This window comes from Vicugna pacos, chromosome 7, assembly GCF_048564905.1.
Source record: "Vicugna pacos chromosome 7, VicPac4, whole genome shotgun sequence".
In the NCBI taxonomy this organism is placed as follows: Eukaryota; Metazoa; Chordata; class Mammalia; order Artiodactyla; family Camelidae; genus Vicugna; species Vicugna pacos.
In genome coordinates, this window is record NC_132993.1 from 54081840 (window position 1) to 54102690 (window position 20851).

At 38.4% G+C, this 20851-nt stretch overlaps 2 long non-coding RNA genes across 5 annotated transcripts in view; one reads left to right on the forward strand and one right to left on the reverse strand.

The window, feature by feature from the left end:
* LOC140697421 (uncharacterized) overlaps positions 1-11956 on the forward strand; it is a 586614-nt gene extending 574658 nt beyond the window's left edge. For all 4 annotated transcript variants that reach the window (XR_012074451.1, XR_012074450.1, XR_012074453.1 and 1 more), the window contains 6 exons: positions 5193-5272; positions 7994-8074; positions 9698-9745; positions 10068-10186; positions 10788-11056; positions 11571-11956. This is a non-coding gene — a long non-coding RNA (uncharacterized lncRNA). The remainder of the gene's footprint in view (positions 1-5192; positions 5273-7993; positions 8075-9697; positions 9746-10067; positions 10187-10787; positions 11057-11570) is intronic.
* The window catches only part of LOC140697422 (uncharacterized), a 28149-nt gene continuing 13075 nt past the window's right edge, over positions 5778-20851 (reverse strand). Inside the window, exons 2-4 of the long non-coding RNA XR_012074454.1 lie at positions 7959-8098; positions 6954-7058; positions 5778-5949 (exon numbers count right to left, since the gene is read on the reverse strand). This is a non-coding gene — a long non-coding RNA (uncharacterized lncRNA). The remainder of the gene's footprint in view (positions 5950-6953; positions 7059-7958; positions 8099-20851) is intronic.

The following is a 20851-nucleotide window of genomic DNA, read 5'->3' on the forward strand; positions in this document are numbered from 1 at the left end:
TGGGAGTGCAGCCTAAAGTGTCTCTGTGTGCCTGTCTACCTGGGAGTGCAGCCTAGAGTGTCTCTGTGTGCCTGTCTAGCTGGGAGTGCAGCCTAGAGTGTCTCTGTGTGCCTCTCTCCCTGCCTGTCTACCTGGGAGTACAGCCTACAGTGTCTCTGTGTGCCTGTCTAGCTGGGAGTGCAGCCTAGAGTGTCTCTGTGTGCCTATCTACTTGGGACTGCAGCCTAGAGTGTCTCTGTGTGCCTCTCTACCTGGGAGTGCAGCCTAGAGTGTCTCTGTGTGCCTCTCTCCCTGCCTGTCTACCTGGGAGTGCAGCCTAGAGTGTCTGTGTGCCTGTCTACCTGGGAGTGCAGCCTAGAGTGTCTCTGTGTGCCTATCTATTTGGGACTGCAGCCTAGAGTGTCTCTGTGTGCCTATCTACTTGGGACTGCAGCCTAGAGTGTCTCTGTGTGCCTCTCTACCTGGGAGTGCTGCCTAGAGTGTCTGTGTGTGCCTCTCTCCCCGCCTCTCTCCGTGCCTGTCTATATGGGAGTGCAGCCTAGAGTGTCTCTGTGTGCCTCCCTCCTGCATATATACCTGGGAGTGCAGCCTAGAATGTCTCTGTGTGCCTGTCTACCTGGGAGTACAGCCTACAGTGTCTCTGTGTGCCTATCTACTTGGGACTGCAGCCTACATTGTCTCTGTGTGCCTGTGTACTTGGGAGTGCTGCCTAGAGTGTCTGTGTGTGCCTTTCTACCTGGGAGTGCAGCCTAGAGTGTCTCTGTGTGCCTCTTTCCCTGCCTGTCTACCTGGGAGTGCAGCCTAGAGTGTGTCTGTGTGCCTGTCTACCTGGGAGTGCTGCCTATAGTGTCTCTGTGTGCCTGTGTAACTGGGAGAGCAGCCTAGAGTGTCTCTATGTGCCTGTCCACCTGGGAGTGCTGCCTAGAGTGTGTGTGTGTGCCTATCTACCTGGGAGTGCTGCCTAGAGTGTGTGTGCCTATCTATCTGGGAGTGCACCCTAGAGTGTCTCTGTGTGCCTGTCTCCCTGGGAGTGCTGCCTAGATTGTCTCTGTGTGCCTCTCTCCTGCCTATATACCTGGGAGTGCAGCCTAAAGTGTCTCTGTGTGCCTGTCTACCTGGGAGTGCAGCCTAGAGTGTCTCTGTGTGCCTGTCTAGCTGGGAGTGCAGCCTAGAGTGTCTCTGTGTGCCTCTCTCCCTGCCTGTCTACCTGGGAGTACAGCCTACAGTGTCTCTGTGTGCCTGTGTAGCTGGGAGTGCAGCCTAGAGTGTCTCTGTGTGCCTATCTACTTGGGACTGCAGCCTAGAGTGTCTCTGTGTGCCTCTCTCCCTGCCTGTCTACCTGGGAATGCTGCCTAGAGTGTCTGTGTGCCTTTCTCTTTGCATATCTACTCGGTGAGTGGAGCCAGATTGTTTGTGTGTGCCTATCTCTCTATCTACCTGGGGAGTGCATTCTCAGTGTCTCTGTGTGTCTGTCTACCTCTGGCATTGCTGCCTGTAGTGTTTGTGTGTTGCTATCTCCCTGCCTGTCTACCTCACAGAGTGCAGCCTAGAGTGTCTGTGTGTGCCTATCTACCTTGAGGAGTGCAGCCTAGAGTTTCACTGTGTGCATATCTTCCTACCTTACTACTGTTGAGTGCAGCCTAGAGTTGTGGGTGTACTTGTTTACCTCGGGGAGTGCACCCTAGAGTGTCTGTGTATGCCTATCTACCTGGGGGACTGTAGCCTAGAGTGTCTCTGTGTGCCTATCTCCTTGAATATCTACCTCGGTGAGTGGAGCCTAGAGTGTTTTTGTGTGTCTATCTACCTCTGGCACTGCTGCCTGGAGTGTCTGTGTGTGGCCATCTCCCTTCCTGTCTAGCTCTGTGAGTGCAGCCTAGAGTGTCTGTGTGTGCCTATCTACCTTGGGGTTTGCAGACTAGATTGTGGCTGTGTGCCTGTCTACATAGGTGAGTTCAGCCTTGAGAGTCTCTGTGTGACTATATATCTCGGGGAGTGCAGCCTAGAGTGTCTGTGTGCCTATCTCCCTGTCTATGTACCTCCGTGAGTGCAGCCTAGAGTTTCTTTCAGTGTGTGAGCTTGTCTCGCTGTCTATCTACCTCGGGGAGTGCAACCTAGAGTGTCTGAGTGTTCCTATCTAAACGGAGGGTGCAGCCTATAGTGTCTCTGTGAGCCTATCTACCTCGGAGACTGCAGCTTAGCGTGTCTGTGTGCCTATCTCCCTGTCTATCTACCTCTGTGAGTGCAGCCTAGAGTTTCTGTCAGTGTGTGAGCTTGTCTCGTTGTCTATCTCCCTATTTGAAGGGGCGACTCGTGTGTCTGTTTACCTATCTACCTCGTGGAGTGGCAGCGTATTGTTTCTGTGTGCCTATCTACCTTGCAGAGATGTAGCCTATTGTGTCTGTGTGTCTGTCTACTTCGTGGAATGGCAGAGTAGTGTGTCTGTGTGCCTATCTCCCTACCTACCTCGTGGAGGGTGACCCTAGTGTGTTCAGTGTGTCTGCCTATCTATCTGCCTATCTACCACGTAGAGGCTTAGGCTAGTGTGTCTGCATGCCTATTTATCTGGCTATGTAACTCGTTGAAGGGCAGGCTTTTTTTTGATTCTTGTCTATCTCCATCGCGGATATGGACGCCCACGTGTCTGTCTGTTTGCCTATCTTTCTCGTCGAGTGTGAGGCTATTATGTCTGTGTGACTACTTGCCTATCTACCTCTTCGAAGGGTTGTATAGTGTGTCTGTTTGTCAATCTGCCTGCCTATCTACCTTATGGAGAGGGAGCTGTTTTTCTGTGTCTGTCCACTTGGTGGAGGGGTACGCTGTTTTGCCTGTCAGGCTTTCTATCTACCTCCTTACCTACCTTTTGAGGAGTAGCCTAGTGTTTCTGTGTGGTTATCCATCTAATGGCGCAAGAGTTTAATTTGTCTGTTTGTCTTCCTATCTAATGGTAGCGGAAGGTAGTATGTCTCCGCGTCTATGTTCCTATATATGAAATGAAGGAGGAATCTAGTGTGTCTTTATGTGCCTATTTATGTAATGGAGGAGGAGGCTAGTTTGTCTGTGTGCCTGTATGTCTAATGGAGGATGAGGCGAGTGTGTCTGTGCCCATCTATCTAATGGAGGTAGAGACTAGTGTGTCTTTTTGTCTGTGTGCCTTTCTATATAATGGAGGAGGAAGCTCGTGTGTCTGCCTGCCTGTCTATCTTCCTAATGCAGGAAGAGGGTATTATGTCTGTGTGGCTGTCTACTATCTGTCCTCCGATTTATCGAATGCAGGGGGAGGCTAGTGTGTGTTTGTGTGTCTGCGTATCTGTCTGCCTATGTAATTAGGAGGAGGAGATTAGTGAATCTTTTTTGTCTGCCTGTTTGTCTAATGGAAAAGGAGGCTGAAGTGTGTGTTCGCCTATCTGTCTGTCTATCTGCCTATCTGTCTAATGTTAGAGGAGGAGGCGGCTAGTGTATCTGTCTGTATAGTTGCCTATCTAATGGCAGAGGAGGCTAGTGTGTGTGTGTGCCTGTCTGCCTGTCTAATGAAGCAGGAGGTTAGTGTGTCTTCCTATCTATCTCCCTATCTATCTAGTGGAGGAGGAGGCTAGTGTGTATGGGTGTCTGTCTTTCTATCTACCTTTTGGAGTAGAGACTAGTATGTGTGCGTCTATGTCTGCCTATCTGTCCATTTATCTAATAGAGGCAGAGGAGGAATCTAGTGTACCTACCTGTTTATCTGTCTATCTTTCAAACGGAGGAGGAGGAGGTGGCTAGTGTGTACTTGTGTTTGACTGCCTGTCTATAAGACTATGTGTCTGATAGAGAAGGAAGAGTAGGGTAGTATATTTTTATGTCTATCTGTCTACTTATCTAATGGAGGAGGAGGAGGAATCTAGTGTGTCTGTCTTTGTCTATCTAATGGAGTTGGTGGAGAAAGTTACTGTGTGTTTCTTCCTTCCTTCCTTCCTGTTTCTTCCTTCCTTCCTTTCCCTTCCTTCCTTTATGTCTAGCTAATAGCAGGACAGGCTAATGTGTGTTTCTGTCTGCCTACCTGTATTTCGATCTATCTATCTATGTATCTATCTAATGTAGGAGGCTAGCTCGTCTATCTTTCTGTCTATGTATCTATCTATGTATGTATCTAATGGAGGAGGAAGAGGATACTAGTGTGAGTCTGCCTGTTTCTCTCTCTGTTGAATTAGGAAGAGGAGTCTTGTGTGTGTGTTGTCTACCTATGTGTGTCTAAGTATCTAATGGAGGAAGACAAGGAGGCTACTGTATATCTGTCTATCTATCTAATGGAATAAAAGAGGAAGCTAGTGTGTATGTCTGTCTATATGTCTATGTAGTGGAGAGGCAAGAGGAGTAGGAGGGTTATGCTCCTGGTGGTCATGGTGGAGGTGGAGGAAGAGGAGGACACATCGACACTTTTGTTCGGAAAAAGTGCCCTATTGACTGTCGTGTTTCTCTTGGAACACTTCATACATGGAAAATTACCTGCCTGTGTTTTGAGCAATGTTAGTTTTCTCCCACGTCCATCTGAAATCACATCCTGTGACCAAACAAAGCACTCAGATCTCCAATCCAAGGCAGTGACTAGTTGGCATCCTTAAATGTATATAGTTTAGAGGGGTTTCTTTAAAGTTAATTAATGTTAATTGTGTCATGAATTACTTTAAGGATTCTGTTGAGTGATGGACCCAGTGAAAGGGGTCGATAGTATTTAATGTTCAGTAAGGGATAGTGCTGGTCTTTGGCACCATTTTATGATCATTAGGGCCACGCAGGAGCTTGTCAGGAACAGCTTGAAAGACCAGTTGCTCACGGCAATTGTAAGAATGGAAAATGAACTGTTATTACATTATACATGATGCAGCACTGCTCCGAGTATGAACAAACTTTCATTCCATTAGCGATTTTCAATTTCATACCAAGCACTGCAGTTTGTTTTTCTTAGTTACCGTACTCTGGCTGTCTGTGTACTTCTAGCAGGATGTTATTAATATTTATCCTATTATCTCATACAACATCACGTGCTTGAAGCACTTTGCAATCTTTACTAATTAATCTTTATGTCTTGCCTAGAAGGATGGTGAAAACCCTTTTAGAGTTAGGAAAACTGAGCTGGGAGTGTTTAAAGATTGGCCATCAAGAACATGATCTGATGAATTCCAGAGTCTGAGTTTATAGCTCTTTTTTCCCCCTAGGAAGGGAAATTAATGAACCTTTGGTCCTGAAGATCCCACTCTGATATCTAGATGACCCTTGCTCCACCTCCATAAAAAAGGTAAATAGAGTGATTTTTTTTAAAATAGAATTTACTCATTTGTGGCTAATTTTTTAAAAGTTCTTTTTGGGCCTACTTTAAATAGTACAGAGAAAAGGAAGAAGTTTTTTGAGAGTAGAGAAGTGTCATGTTTTTTTTAAGTGTTAAAACTATTATGTGTTTAGAGAAATTACTGAATTTTTAGTAAACTACACTTTACTCAAAGCACATGAAATGTGCAAACTTTTCAGAAATTATGTTTGAGATACAGTAATATAGAGATTACCTAATAGATACTAGACAAGTATGAGGGACTTTAGAAACATGATGAACCCATAGCAGTAGTTTGGCAAACGCAATATTTACTGATAAAGGAACTGAACTTAGAGTGTTGATTTGCTTATGACCACAGAGTTAGTAAAAGACAGTGCTAGAATTAAAACCTAAACGTGTCTCCAAAGTCCTGAGTTTTTACACTACAAAAATGCTAGCTCTGAAGCAAATAGAAACTAATCTCCACCCTAATGTTCATAGTAGCACTATTTACAATAGCCAAGACATAGAAACAGCCTAAATGTCCATCAACAGATGCCTGGATAAAGATGTTGTCTATTTATACAATGGAATACCACTCAGCCATAAAAAATGACAACATAACGCCATTTGCAGCAACATGGATGTTCCTGGAGAATGTCATTCTAAGGGAAGTAAGCCAGAAAGAAAAAGAAAAATACTATATGAGATCGCTCATATGTGCAATCTAAAAAAAAAAAACATAAATACAAAACAGAAACAGACTCATAGACATACAATACAAACTTGTGGTTGCCAAGGGGGTAGGGGGTGGGAAGGGTCAGACTGGGATTTCAAAATTTGTAGATACTGACAGGCATATCCAGTTAAATTCTGTAATTGACTCGACAATGATCTGCTCTTTTTAATACACTGGAGCACAAGACACTGAACTGAAAACTACTCTACGTGCCTTAAAGGTGCCACGTTCAGATTTATTGTTTCTGTCCTGTAGCAGAGATCATGCCCTGCAATGCAATCATAATGCACACCTCCCCACAGAATCCTGAAGCACCTCTCACATCACAGCCCTTGTTTCTGAAAACCTGAGTCCATCACTGCCAAGGGAGGCCCCACCCTCATCTGAATCTGGTTTCTTACCTTCTGTCGCATACACGTATCATTACTTTCATCAGGGAAGGTATCCAGATTTTTACTGGACTTAAATAAAAATTTTAAACCCACCTTATTACGAGCTAAATACACAGCAATCCCATTATGAGGTCATTGCTGTCCTTCACCTTGTCCTCTTCCATCTCTTCATCTCATCATAAACTTTTAGTGCATAATCCAATAATAGGCTGTGTCATTTTATATATTCACAGGGGTTAGTTTAAGTTATTTTTTGGGGGGTGACTGATATTTGTTCTAAAGTCATTACTTTTTGTTTCCCTGTAAGAATTTTCAACAATTCGAGTCACACTTGAGAAAGGCCCTGCTGCTAACATGAGGATTTGTCACAGGGAGGCCGTGTACTGACAACAAATATACTTTCAAGGGTAGGCAGTAGACACAGGTCAAAGTGGAGAGAAAAATACATGGTTAAGCTTACTGCTAAGTTTCATGCTGGCCTTAACCTGCATGGGCTGCCGTAACAAAAACACCATATACATCAATGATTATTTCTCACCGTTCTGGAGGCCGTGAAGTCCAAGATCATGGTGCTGACTGACTCAGTTTAAGGTGAGGGCCCTCTTCCTGGCTTGGAGGCAGCCACCTTTGCTCTTTTTCCACCCTGTGAGGGCACAGTGAAATCATTTTTTCTCATATCTCTTCTAATGAGAGCACAGGTCCCACCAGCCCCACCCTCATGGCCTCCTCTAAACCCAGTTACCTCCCAAAGTCCCTGAAAGTGAGGGAAATAATTTCCCCTCCACCCTTCTGAATTCTTAGATGAACAAGAAAAAACAAGAAGTTTATTAAGATGCACGCCCCATGTAGACATGAGTGATACCCAGGGGAAGATGAGTAACTCACCAAGGTGGCTTAGAATTCAAGATTAAATATCACTAATAGTAGGGCAACAGGGGGGAGAATGTGGCCCTCTGATGGGAGTATAAATGGTGTTCAGGAAAGATGAGAGGGCCCTTTGAAGAATCAACGGGAGGTGTGATAGTGTGGGACAACGTTTGTAGGGGCCTGGTATCGACTTCCAGTCTCCTGTGGTAAAACTCAATCTTCCCTGGTTGATGAAATGGCCAGGGAGAGGACCTATGACAACTGAACCCCTGAAGGATAATGTCTTGCTGACCCTGAGTCCCACCTCTAATCATCAGTTTGGGGGTTAGAGCTTTAAAAACATGAATTTTGTAAGGATACAGACATTCAGTCCATAATAATTCTTATTATCTACTTGGGACAATAATACATGGAAACAGCAAAGTACTGTGACTCTGCTAATTAAGGGCCCAAATGACTACTGCAGTCAGGAGCTACTACAGAAATCCCGAAGAGGCCACATTAGTTTTACTTCTCATGACACTTAAGAGTTTTACACTTTTAAAATGAATTGAAGAAAAATGAAAAGATTTAAATATATTTTTAGTTTTTGGCAGGGGGGGTTCATTGGAATAGTGAGCCAGATTTTTGAGTCATAGCTTATATAGTTTTTGTGAGAAAATCATATATACATTACCATATCTGTGTCCATTTAAATGCTTGGAATAACAGGAAGCCCGATGTGAATGACAGAGATGCAGCAAGCTTTTGGCTTTGCATTTACTCCTTCCAGCTTCTAGGCAGGTGTACCAGGTAAGTGCAGCAGTGTTCTGAAAGCTGTGAATAAACACACGAGAGCATTACACAGGTAAGTCCTGTAACGTATCGTGTGCTATTACGATCTTAGTATGAGAATAACCATGTCAAAATGACTTTTCCTACCTTGTAGCTATCTAGTAAGAGTAGGGGGATTTTGAAGAGAGCTCAAAACCATCTTTGGAGTGGTGAATGAGGTTTAGAAATGCCATGGCATAAAACTGCTATTACTGAACCCAAATTATTGAATGTAACATACCATGTTATACCTGGTATTAGTGAGAATGGGGGTTGGAAATGACCTTCCTGGAACACTGTTGACTCATATAAGAAAGTACATTTGCCACAGTTATCATTTAGCAAGTTATACCCAACAGATGGTTCAAGCCTTTTGACACCATTGAAAATCATGCCACTTAAGTAAATTTCTTGGGATTTATCTTGTTTGTTTTATTTTACCCCCAACTCTTCCAGCTTGTGTCTTACGAAATTATTCCCATAGCTTTCCTATCAGTAATTCCTATTAAAGTATTAAGCTAATGGTCCTATACATAGATTTCTGTTTGATTTCCTATAATGTACTAAATTACTAGTTTTCTACTGTTAGATATACTGTTTATTTTTAAGTGCTGCTTCCTTGAATAGAGAGCCAAATAACTTACAATTTTATCGGAGAACAACCTGTAAAATTACTGACAACCAACTAGTAAAACTCATGTTTGGAGTGAATTTGAAGCTGCCTATTTGTTTCTTCAGCAATACCTAGCAATGCACCAACAGCTCTGTATTAGATTATTTGTCCATGTTATTTTATGAAGAAATTTAATAAAATTTACTACGCTGCCATCCATTGAGCACTTCCTAACTTAATTGTCATATTCTGCATTTCCTGAGATTTACAATTAAAATTGTGATGAGCCAGACAGACAAACTACCCCTTGTGTGACAAGACAGGGTATTTGTATTTTACCCAAACTATATGACATATAAAAGTTCTATTGAAAATTGATTTTTACCTATGTGTAAGTACCTACGTGTGATATATTTTAAGTCTGAATACTTTTTCAGCCCAAATTTCTCTTAATGCCTACTACAAAAAAAAAACCAGTTCAATTTACTATTTATGCCCATGCCAGAGCCAGTTAATAAAAAATAATGGCTCTGACATTTTATATTTTCCAAGGATGATCAAATAAGAAATGGTCTCCAGACCAGAATAAACATTTATTTTGATTAAGAAATATTTAATCTTCCTTATATTGTCACTAGTCACCAATATTACTTCCTAAATTTTTAAAACTACATCAGGCACTGCATTAACTTACAGTATTTTATGACATTGTCTTTTAAAGCTAATTTTAATTAGTAGAAAGACCAATAATATTGAGAAACCACATTTCCAGTGTTACTGCTGTTTTGTGTGCTAATTATGTGGCTTGTAGATAGAAAACAGTATAGAACTAAAAGTTTATTTTCACTGTGTAACTTTGAAGATACATTTGAGATACTCTTGACAATTTCACACTGGCTTTAGCAAAATAAGATATTCCTTACTGAATAAGGATGTAAAAATCCTTGTCTCTTTATGTTCATTCTCGTTTGTTCTTTCCAATATCCTAGGTGAATGCAGTGGGAATGGAGAATGTGGAATGATTAACGGATTTCTAAGTGAGTTCATACAGGCATTAAATTGAGAATCAACTTTAAGAACCATTTGGTCATTTCTCTATACTTTCAACAAATATTTAAGAGTTTCAGGTTTTGGACTTGACAGGCTGATTAAGGAAATGATAGTGCTGATCACCAAGAAATGTAAGAAGGGGCGACCATTTGCAAGTAACGTTGGTAGCACTTCAAGTTCCACTTTCAAAGTGTTTTTAACCACTTCTGGACTTCTTGGAGAAGTTTTAGATATGTTTGAATATCTCTAATGTTTGATATCTGAATGATCTTTTCTTATTTTGTGACTTGGAAAATTAACCTGTTTCAGAGTCAGCATCCTGAACATAAAATAGAATTAAAATAGCACACCCACTAGAGTACTGACCTGAAGGAAGACAAGCACGTGCACAGTATATACGAGGTGCCCTGAGAACCACACCAAGCTACGTAAGTGAAACTTACTGACTGCTGTTAAGACATTTAAGTAGAAATTCCCAGAGGATATTCATGGACATGAAACTTAAGGATAGAGACTTGTAGATTTATAAATTTCAGTTGTAAAATAAAATTATTTTAATAGAAATCAAAGGAGCAGTTGACCTCTCCTGACCAAAAAGTAGAGGAAAAGGGGCAGAGGCCAAAGACATAACCTTAGAATATATGAGCAATAATTATAAGGTAGTAGAAAGAAAAGTCAGATGACAACTGAGGAGCAGCCAAGATGTAAAAGAAAAATAGGACAGTGCAGTCAGAGAAGCCAGAGACATCAGACCTGAGGTCAGGTTCATGATGGAAAAGCACACACCTCATTCACAGAAATGTAGGTGCTTCTTTATATCCAAGAGGGTTGTCTCCAGCAGAATAAAAGATTAAGAACTTCAGATGTAGTAAGAGGTATTGTTTTTAACAAGTCTCTCTCCTTTTACCTCTAAACCCAATCAGCTGGTTTCTATTTGAAACATCTCTTTCACACATTTTCTCTCAGTTGCCATGAGAACTTCAGAGGATTGATATGCTAATGGAAGTGTTCTTATTTCTCCTGCCTTAGACTCAGAGAACCATCTTCCCAGAGAAAGAGAGAGACAATATGGAACATGAAGACAAGCTGACTTTACTCTAGGCCTGTATTAGTCCTCTCTGGGCTGTCATAATAAAATACTTCAGGCTGAGTATTTTCAACAACAAAGATTTGTTCTGGAGAACACAACTCCAAGATCACGGCGCCATCAGTGTTGGTTTCTGGGGAGACCTACCTCCCTACCTTCCTACCTTGTAGGTAGACAGCTACCTTCCTGCTGTTTCCTCCCAAGGAGGAAGGTGTGATGTCTTTTCTCTTCTTAGGACCCCATTCCTGCTGGGTTAGGGGCACTCTTACAACCTCGTTTAACCTCCCTAAAGAATACACTGTGGGTGGGGTGGGGATTAGAACTTCAACATAAGAATTTTGAGTTCAGTCAATAACAAAACCTGAGATTACCAAAGGTGTACGGTGACTAACGATCTGTGAAAGTTGCTCTCATTTAGGGCACTAGTATTACAATAATGAAGTAGCAAGAGTATTTTTTGGTGAAAGAATCAATTCAAAACAACATATGTACTTTTCTCCTACTAAAATACTGAACTAGCATTTCTCCCATATTTTCTGTCTTTGACTTTCTAACCTGCCCCCTGCACAGCTGTGAGTTACCTTCCTGAACTTTCAGTCAGACCTTCTGACTCCTCTCTTCAAAAATCTTCAGTGACTCCCCACTGCTTAGTGAATAAAACTTAACATTTTAATTATACATTCACTTATCAATAACCTGGCTCCAACATTTTTTTGTCTCATCAGTCACTCTACTCCTCAGCCACAGAGGACTACTCTACTCATTGCTGCTTGGACTTGTCATTACAAAAGTAGGAGATCACGCCTGTGCTAACACTGTTTCTTCAGCCTGGAATGTCTCCGTCCTCAAGGCTCACTTCTAAATGCCAGGGCTTCAGTGAATACTGCCTTGATCTCAGTGAGAAGAAATCACTCCCTAAACTCTCTGAACATAAGTTAATTACTTACATGTCTGTCTTTTCCAAAATACTATAAGCTTCTTAGGGCAGGGAATGTCTTACATTTTAACCAGGATTACTTAAAATAAAAAACAAAACGCAAAAAAACTTGTCTTCTAAGAGCCGAATAATTGCTCAATGAATGAGGAAATATTGAGGAAATGGGAAAATGTAGGTGGGAATAGTTATTAAAAATAGTTATTAGAAATATCTGATAGGAGATTTTCTCTTCTTTACTTTTTTTTTAACCTAAAAATGTGTCTAAGTTTTTTCCTCCAAGAGATGAGACTTTATTTTGTTAGATGAAGCTATGAACGTGTTTCCAATGATCATCTACATGGAAGAGGCTCAAAACAGAGACAACCAGGCTCGAATTCACTAGGCATTACAGAACCTAGATGGCCATTTTCCTTTATAGCAACAAGAACACAAAGAGGTAAATGTAAGGGTGAAACACTTAAAATATTCCCTAACTTCCTTGACCACATCAAGACCAAGTCTCTGTCCCTCTCTTAACCCAGGGAAGAAGAGCAAAGTGTTCTGTGGACTGATAGTCTACTGGAATGGAAAAAACCTTGCTCTGAGTTCACACGGAGTATCTTTTCCTAAGAAATTATATAGCACCACAATTAAAATGAAATACTAATTGCAACAAGAAAAGATGGTGGCTGCAGAATATAACTCAGTCTTAATAGATTTTCTAATGCCTCTCTTTATACCAAAGGGGAGTAGCCCTTTAGCCAATAAAGTACATTTTCTGATCTCCAAATGGGTACTTTATCCTCATTCGGGCTGATATTGCAGCGACATCGTGAATTTCTCAGACAGCTTTGTGAATCAGCAGAGTATTTCAGAGGAGAGCACTGACTGCTAAAAGCAAAGTCATTATTTTTTAAACAGCCTTTAAACCAGGAGATTAAACATTTCATTTTGGGTCAAGGATGCATTTGCTCTGTTTAACTTGGAAGAGCAGAGAGGACTGAACCAGTTGGGAAGGAAGAGAATCAATGTTACTCCATCAGCCAAACCTCAAATTATACAGTTTCGCAGACCAATTGTTTTTGACTTTTTCTTTTCAGTGTCCATGTCTAATTCTTATTTCCAAAGAGCTTAAACATTAATACTCCATGAAATATCATCATATATTTCTAAAGTATCTTTGAGAAGCCATTAACTAATTTGCTCATAACAAACTTTGAGGTCTAGAAAAAAACTTGTTCTCTTTCTCTTTATGTAACCTCCAAAAAAAAAAAAAAGAAATTAAGGGAAGAAAAATGTATGCTTCCTAATACATCCATTCAGGAAATGTTCAGAGTGCTACCATTTGCCAGGCATTGTGTTAGGTGCTGGAAATACTAATGCAGTTAGACACAGTCCCTTTCCTCACTCCCACTTACACTTAAGAACAGTGACTCATGACAATATACAGCGTTTAAGAGGCCAGATTAATTGGATTCAGAATATCCCCGTACTTCTCTTGTTCTTTGTTCTGGTACATTTATGAGTGTTTTTGAAGCTTTCATGGAGTAAAATTGAGATTTAAGTCTGACTGACTCACAGACTTAAATGGCTTATTATAGACTTGGTTTAATCAAATCTTTAGATACATTTACATCAATAAAAAGTGGAAAGTAAAACATATCTCATTTGGGGAGTTCTAGCTTCAGGCAGTATCTTTAAAATGTTATGCTGCATAAAGAATAGCCTTCAGAGTATAGCACAGAATATTTATAAAAATGCCTAATGCTGAAATTATACATTGAAGAAAAACATTTTCTTACACAGAATAATTTTTGTCTATCACAGGCAAGAATACCAATTGATTGCTATGACTGGGTGTATCTTTCAATGTTCTGCACGTGCATTCCTGTGTTTGTTGACTCCGGTGTGTGTATGTGTGAGTATCTAGTATGGATAGTTAAAACCCCTGGCTTTCTTGTGGCCACTCACAAGCCTCAGTGTTCACATCATCATTCCATGGTCTTACTGTTGCCTACTGCCAACCTTTTAAACTGATGTAAAATTCAAAGAGTTTACACTGCAGAATTTTTTTTTTAGAAGAGGTTTCTCAATTTCATTTTATCTGTAATTTTCCTATGTATGTATTACCTATACCATTATTTATAGGTTTTCAATTCACATTTTATTCTTAAGTACATTTAGCCTCATTTCAAACAGCAGTAAATTGAAATCAGTTTGATGTGTGTGTATGTATTATACATACACACATTTATGTTCTATAAAATAAAGTTAACATGTTAACTTCATATATATAATTTATTTTATAGAACATATATATACTTTATTATAAAGTTAATATACAACTGTAAATATATGGCATTTAAGGCAAGCGTCAACAAACTTTCCCTGTAAACAGCCAAATAACAAATGATCTAGTTTTTGCAGGGCATACCGTCTCTCCTAACTACTAACTCTTCTGTTGTAGTCCAACAGTAGTCCACTTGTGAACAAGTGGGCATGGTTGTGTTTCAAGAACACTGTAGTTACCAAATAGATGTGACCCCTGGTCTGAAGTCTTTTAGACTCCTAATCTAGACATATCCTACATCACCAGTGATAAGCATACTATTCTTTGTGAAACGATGTTCTAAAATAATTGTTGTTAGGCGTTATGAAGCTCATCTGACCCTTTTCTATTCCTTGAGTGGCCATTCCCAGCCCTGTAAGTATAGTGGATTTTTTGACAAGTTTTGCACAACACTGAGAAGGTTGAAAGAACCCATATGGGTATTTCTGGTTAGGAAGGGACAAGCATGATTTACTGATTGGCATTTTGAAACTCTAAGTGCTCTGCTGGTAGATGAAGAAAAACTGGTGTGAACGAGCAGGCTCAGAAATCTACAGGGTATAATTTCTGATAGTACTCATCAGGTTTATTACAGTCATTAATAAACTGTCAGCTATCTCTTCACTAGTAAAATGTAGATGCATTGAGGGAAGGGACCTTGCTCGCATACTTATTTTTGTTTTCCATGCATTCCTGCATAGCATAATTTCCTGACCAATTTTATTGAGTGAAATAGTGATATATCAATAATAAAGGATTAAGAAAATAGGAAAGTACAAATTTAGAGGAAAGAAATCTTTAAGTAAAGGGTATTCCAATTTATTTACTGAAGTAGGATTTCTTCTTAAGAAAATATAGATCAGTCATGGCATTAGGGAAGGACTGGAAGTATATGAAAAGCAACAGGCCAGTTTTGTGTATTAGGAAGGAGAGGTAGTCAGAAGATACAAGCTTCCAGTTATAAGATAAGTAAGTTCTGGGGATATAGTATGCAGCATGTGACTGTAGTTAACAATACTGTATTGTATATTTTAAAGTGGCTAAGAAAGTAGATCTTTAAAACTATCATTACAAGAAAAAAATTTTTAACTATGCATGGTGATGGATGTTAACTAACTTTATTGTGGTGATCATTTTTTAATACATACAGACATCAAATCAGATATTGCACACCTTAAAGTAACACTGTTATATGTAAAACTTAAAAGGAAAAGAAAAAAGCCAACTTTAAAGTAGCTCATATGTGTTCTCCAAATTATTAAATAATATGTACATGAAAACTTTACTGTGAATAGGTTGATGTAATTTGAACAAAACTTGATTTTCAACAGACTGGGAGTATTTGAAAAATTAAGTATATTGAAGTCTTACTGTTCCTTTAATTCATTTTTTAACATGGCATGTAATCTTACTACATTAGCTAATGTCCTTTTCTTTCCTTGTTAGCAAGAATTAAATATGAGAGACAATTTGAAGACACACAGTATTGTCTACTAAACACTGAATTATCATTCAGGGGAGTTTTTTTTAAGTACTACTTTTATAGTTTTCGAAGATTTTTTAGTATCATCATAATAAGTCATCTCAAGTTAAAAGTAAAATTAATTGAAGTTTTGAAGTAGAATCCTTTTTAAAATCTAGTTCCTATTGCACGTTTCATTAACATTGTAGTTTCCATGATACACACAGGCTTCCTACTCTAAGAGTGCTGCTACAGTTTGTCAGGCCACGATCTAAAATAGATGAAGCTCTCTACTTACATAATACAATTATCAGTTTCAAATAGTTATGGGTAATGGTTAAAAAATAATAATTTAAAAGTAGTTTTGATAAATATTTGTAAGACTGGACTCTACTGGATCAGGAAGATATTTTCACTGAAGAATATAGACATTTTTTGGTTTTGACTTTATCTGAGACAAAAGCTTATACTGAAAATTAGAGAAAAGATTGACAAAAACACATTAAAATAGCTTTGCTTTCTACATTTCAGTATTACATTTGGTATTAAAAAAGTTGACCCTCCTTTGGTTTCTAATTATAAAATATTACTTAGACCAAATGGTTAGAAAACTAGGCTATAGAAATATAGTAATGCATATAAATCAATGAAGTTAGAACACTCCCTCATTCCATAAACAAAATGGCTTAAAGACTTAAACATAAGACAAGACACCATAAACCTCCTAGAAGAAAACATAGATAAAACATTCTCCAGCATAAATCTCAGCCATGTTCCCCTAGGGCAGTCTACTCAAGCAATATAAATAAAAGCAAAAATAAACAAATGGGACATAATTAAACTTATAAGCTTATGCACAGCAAAAGAAGCCATAAGCAAAACAGAAAGACAACCTACGGAGAGGGAGAAAATATTTGCAAAAGATGAGACTGACATGGGCTTACTTTCTAGAATATATAAACAGTTCATACAACTTAATAACAAAAAACAAACAACCCAATCCAAAAGTGGGCAGAAGACCTAAACAAGCAATTCTCCAATGAAGACAGTCAATATGTACATGAAAAAACGCTAAATGTAACTAATTATCAGAGAAATGCAAAAAAACTATAATGAGGTATCACCTCACACCAGACAGAATGGCCGTCATTAAAAAGTCCACAAATGTTAAGTACTGGAGAGGGTGTGGAGAAAAGGGAACCCTCCTGCACTGCCTGTGGGAATATAGTTTGGTGCAGCCATTATGGAAAACAGTATGGAGATTCCTCAAAAAAAAAAACAAAAAAAAACCTAAAAATAGACTTACCATATAACCCAGCAATCCCACTCCTGGGCGTGTATCTGGAGGGAACTCTAATTCGAAAAGATACATGCACCCCAATGTTCATAGCAGCACTATTTACAATAGCCAAGACATAGAAACCTGAATGTTCATCGACAGATGACTGGATCAAGAAGTTATGGTATATTTATACAATGTTGTATTACTCAGCCATAAAAAAGACTAGAATAATGCCATTTGCAGCGACATGGATGGACCTAGAGATCGTCATTCTAAGTGAAGTAAGCCAGAAAGAGAAAGAAAAATACCGTATCGTATCACTTATATGTGGAGTCTGAAAAAAAAGGGACATTACGAACTCATCCACAAAACAGAAACAGACTTGAAGACATAGTCAACAATTTTATGGTTATCAGGGGAAAGGGTGTGGGAAGGGATAAATTTGGGAGTTTGAGATTTGCAAATATTAGCCACTATATGCAAAAATAGATTAAAAATGTTTCTTCTGATCGTAGCAAAAAAGAGTATGACAATGAATATATGTATGTTCATGTTTAACTGAAAAATTGTGCTATACACTGGAAACTGACACAATGTTGTAAACTGACTAACTCAATAAAAAAAAGTTAAAAAAAAACTGTTCTGTATAGCACAGGGAACTATGTTCAATATCCTGTAACAGCCTTTAATGAAAAAAATATGAAAAGAAATACATGTATGTATATGCATGACTGGGACATTGTGCTGTACACCAGAAACTGACACATTCTAACTGATTGTACTTCAATTAAAAAAAGTAGTAATAATCTTCATTATGTATAAAGTACAGCAATATTAAAAACTGTAAAAATTGTCTAAAATTAAAAATGTGGAAATGGATTGTCCTATTTAGGGAAAAAGTGGAATAAATTTTAAAACAGTAATGATATTTTTAAATGATGGAAGTGTTATACATATAATACTGTAATGATTACATAGATCTTACTCATCTAGTATGTGTGTATATGCATGTATAAAATATTAAATATATAAATGTATCATAACTATATTTAGTTTAAAAATATTAGTTATCACTAATATGTTGATATGTCAATAATTAGTTTAAAATTGTTGAACAGGAGTATCTTTTTCAAGTGAGCAGTATGTTTATAGTCACTTGCTGGACAGTATATTCAGCAAGAATTTTCTTTTGTTTACCTGTCTTTTCTAAATTCCTACACAGGAAGTATACTATATTAAAAAATGGGTTATATTTAAATACACAACTTTTTAAAAAAAATGTTCACTGGCCACATTTAAAAAAAACATTACTTAGTCTATCAAAACCATGACTGGCTGATATGACTCAAATGTTAGTTAAGTGTCAGGTTTATAAATTCTTATTTTTTGGTCAGGAATGCTTTAAAGCATCCCCAAACTTACAATGTCTGTTTAGTGGAACAGAGCATCTAATGGTGAATACTAATAAAGTTTAAATAAGACCTTTACTAAAAAGCTCAAATAGGTAATGCTTGAGTCAGGTGATTGCATTCTAAACAAGGATCTACATGTGCAAAATCAACTCAATATTAAGTGTAACTTTAAACACATGTCTAAGTTTGCTCTGGTATTTATTTTAAGGTTGCATGTGTAAAAAACTCAAGTCAGAAGTTTAAAAATCTTTGATATCCATATAAACTGTTAGCATAAACCTGGACTTTAAATTTAAACATTTAATTAGGGCAATGTGTGATGTACTGGGTTAGGGGACAGGAAGGTAGAGGGGACAGAACTACGCCTCTGAGCAGTCCCAGGTCCTGGCCAGGACTCTGCCATTGGCTGTGTATCCTCAGGCAAGTTACCTCACCATTCTGGGCCCTACTTCCTCATTTGTTAAGTAAGATGTTTGGACTTCATTGCTTCAACAACTCCTAGTTACAAAATTTAATTACCCTATGAATTCTAACAAAGTTGTCACTCTGAGAAATGTTCTCCATCATTAAAATAAAGCCATGTAAGTTACTCTGAAAAACTTCTTCTCAAAAATGTTTTTCTGTTATTTTTAAAGTGTCCAGAGTAGATGGGTGTTTTCCAGCTTACAGGTTAACTTGATTAAGAAGGAAATTATTGTCCTTGACTATTTATGAAATCACTTTTTTCAACGTGCAGTCTTCACTCTAGATGGCAGTAACTCTGACTGCAGGGAGCGAACTGCCTGGACTGGTGACCCATTAGTGGACACACCGCTGAGCTTTCTTGCTTATCTCCTAACATTCCTTTCAGTTTAGATTGGGAAGGCTGAGTAATGCAGAACTTGTAAAACAAAATGACAAATCTTTATAAAAAGGAAAAGTGTGTGTAAAATATGTGACAAGCAGTATTTATAATTTTCAGCCAAGGCAAAACTTGTTTAACTATAACATGACGAGTTTTATATTTAAGTTTCTATGATTTAAAGGATCTTAAAATTTACATCTCAAGAATTTATTTGATAAAAATGTTTTGTGTATTTGCAAGTTCTTAGTATTTACTAAGTTTTCACTTATGTATCCAAATCCAGTCCTCCTCCAAAAAAATCCACCAAGAAAAAGTTAAAGTGTGTACATCACACAGTTACCTTATTTTACAGATTTCTGTTATTTTCATTCTTTAATACTTGTTTATCTTCTACGTTTTCAATACACAATTGTATAAAGAATAAACTTTTAAAATTAACTGTCCTATTAATATTCTTGCAAATATGTTTCCATTTTATAGAAACATTTATATACTATATATTCAGAAACAAAGCATACAGACACAGTAGTAACCGAAAAATATAGTAGGAATCAAATTATTTTATATGTTGCCACTTTATTTATAGTATTTTTCATATTAAATCACTCTTAATTATATATTTTAATATTAATAACTATTATGCTAACACTTTTTGTTCATTGAATGCTTATTGTATGAGAGGCTATTAAAAGCTAATGTATATTTTATCATTTATTCATGTGAACAATCTCTTTTGTGGCCGAGGGACTCTAAGATTTAGTGTGTAAATTGACTTAAAGTGAGGACCCTGTAATTCAAACACAGGCCTACTTTGAATGTCTAAATCTAATGCTCTCCCTGTATTTCCATAAAAACTATATGGGCTCCACTTTTTCCAACATATAAATCTGTAAATTTAACTAATTTCCACTTTTGGAGATTTAGCTGTCCTACATTTCTCTTAATTACCCCAAAATGTTTTTATAAGTATTTTATACATAAATTATGTGAATGTCTGATATTTCTTTAAAATGAGTTAATACTATGCATGTATTCTGAATTTTATATGTAATTGTCCATCAATCTGCACTTCCATCGATGGTTCCACATTTACAATTCTGAATTATGCATGCCCCTTGCCTGAAAACTTGTCACTGATGTTAATTAAAATCAGTAATATTTGGAACAGAGGGTCAGCATCTTTCAGGATAAGATAGTCTTCGTTCTGTCCCCCTTATTCAACAAAGAATTAGACATCCATTTAGCAATAGACATGTCCATGTAGAGGTTGTGGGATCTAACGTCACATCCCAAGGGACTCAGAAGGTCTTGCCCTCCTGTGCATCTGGGAATAGGCATACAGATCTGGGTACATGCTGGGGAACAAGAAGAGCAACCCACCTGCCCAAACCCCTCTCACTGGAGTCAGGAAAAAAGCCTAAGAGTGTTGACCTGGACAAAATACTAGACAAGAAAGAAACAGAAGTCCAGCTGCCCAGAGGAGAATTCAAGCACATCATGGGAGAAAAGGAAAATCCACAGATTTAGGCATAGTGAAGATCCTATGGGAAGTTTTACGAGCAGCCCTCCTTCCCCTACCCCCACCAAAGCAACACTGCATAGAACTGAACTATGTGAGAATGGCACCCTCTCCCACAGGGGCAAAGAAGAGTTGTGAATGCATGTCCAGTTACTGCAGTGATGTCACATGCAGCTGGAAAAACCCCTTTCTCTGCAGAGGCACTCAAGTTCTAAGCTGGGACACCCACGATTGGGAGGAGG